Below are 2,134 nucleotides of genomic sequence, written 5' to 3'. Positions count from 1 at the left end.
TCACTTTTGTGAGATACTGTACATTAAAGTGATATAGAAATGTTAAACTAATGCTTCAAATGCATATACAATAAGGAGAGAGGCTCCGCTTGCAAAAATTCCAGGAAATGACACAAATTGCAACTTCGCCCTGTCCAGCCTCTGCAGGGCCTGGCAGATGCAGACGTGGGCTGGTTGGTGTGGGACATATGTTGCATGTTTCTGAGGCCATCTGGACATCCACAGCCTGCTCTCCCTGCTAGATCTCTTCACCCCCTGCTCCCTTCTTCTCTCAGTCTTTTACTCCTTCTTTGATCCCCACTACTCATTCTTTCATCTTATTTCCTCTCTTTTTCTGTTTCTTTTTTTTTTTTTTACATCTGAGAATCCTTTTTTTGACATGTCAGGCATCTCCTCTGGTGTCTCCTGCAGTACAGAACACACAGATAATACAAACAGACTGAAGAGAAAGAAAGATGTGAAAAGCAGAGATAAAAGTCTTTTATTTGACTCTGTGGGAGTCTTTGCTTGTTGTGTGTGAAAAGAGCGAATCAGCCCACCAGGACATAAAGGCTTCAAAACGCTCTTCACAATAGCAGTTTGGATTCAACAAAAGGAGCAGTAGAGGACACAGTCTACATGGAGTCAAAAGATGTTTGTACTATCATGAAAAATTTAAAAATAGCTTTTTTCCATGTCACATGAAACACCATTTCGAAAACAAAATTTTTGATTTGATGAACATCAGTTTTAAACATGACCTTTTTTGTATCACATAATGAGCAGAAAGGCAGTCACTCAGGCATTATAACAGGCCTATAGTAGGAGCCAGTGCCTAATCTCAAACCAGTTCTTTGCTTGTTTTTCGACAGCCAAAGAACCAGCTGTTGGCGAGGAAAACTGGTTCAAGCATGGTACCAATACTTCGCCGGTCTAGAACCAAAATCCGCTTACAACAGGGGCTGCGAGCATAAACATGTTATAAACATAACAAGCTGCAACCCTGCTTATACAATTATAAAGAAAGTATTTAGTGCAGTGCTGTATTGTACCTCTGTATATTTGCATTTTCTTTCTACCAACAATGTTTTGCACTGGTCAAGGGGAACTTGCCTAAAAAAATATATCAATTGGACAAAGTTTGAGAACCACAGATGTAAAGGAATCAAAGTATCATCAGACCAAATCCTTCAAATCTGTAAAACACAACCATGAACAGTTCATTTTGTGGTTGAGCTTTTAATTACAGTTTGCAGCAGAGGTCTATAAATCAAGGATATGATCATATCGTTGTAATATGAATTCACAGAAAGTCAAGAAAAGCTACTGAATAATGGCTCAGACCTAACTGTGTCTTTGGAATTGTGGTTAATTTTACATACAGTGTAAATGGGATGGTACTCACTGACTACGGCACTTCATTTAGGGTTAGGGTTGTGATGAACTACAGTATTTTTGCTCCTTTTTGGTTGCATTTGGGCACTGACTACATATTATACTTAGTTTTCATGTATACGCAGAGTTCATAATATGTTAAAATTGGAAGTCCATTACTCAAATGTGAACTGTGGAGAAGATATATTCTGTATTGCTGCCCTCTGGCCAGGTACAGGTTTGAGTTATGAATTCAAATTCATCCTTTTCAATTTCAGCAGATAACAGTTACATGATGTAGCAAGTCTCGCTACTACCGTGGGTTCTCTCAGCACACAAACCAAGACCACTTTATTTATTTCTGAGCTGCACACACTAATAATGCAACACTTAACCCGCTTCAAAAGTCCATGAAGGTTTACTTTAGTTGTCCTTTCTGATGTGTGTCGGCCCTCCCAGGTCTAGCACACTACTGCATTAAGAGAGGTAAGTGTGATTACTCAATGAGTACAAGCTGAGATAATCAACTTACCTGGTACCTCTTTCTCCTGCAGCTGATTGTAAACCACACCCACCTCTACGTCTTTGTGTTTTTTTTGGTCAGCAGTGGTTTTCGCCTTGGAACTCTCCCATGCAGGCCATTTTTGCCCAGTCTTTTCCTGATGGTGGAGGCATGAACGCTGACCTTAACTGAGGCAAGTGAGGCCTGCAGTTCTTTGGACGTTGTTGTGGGGTCTTTTGTGACTTCTTGGTTAGACGTCAATGCACTCTTGGAGTAATT

The sequence above is a fragment of the Morone saxatilis genome, unplaced genomic scaffold (genome assembly GCF_004916995.1).
Source record: "Morone saxatilis isolate NCDOM2014 unplaced genomic scaffold, NCSU_SB_2.0 Contig20, whole genome shotgun sequence".
NCBI lineage: Eukaryota > Metazoa > Chordata > Actinopteri > Moronidae > Morone > Morone saxatilis.
The sequence above is the reverse complement of the archived record's forward strand: the minus strand, read 5'-3'. Positions refer to the sequence as shown.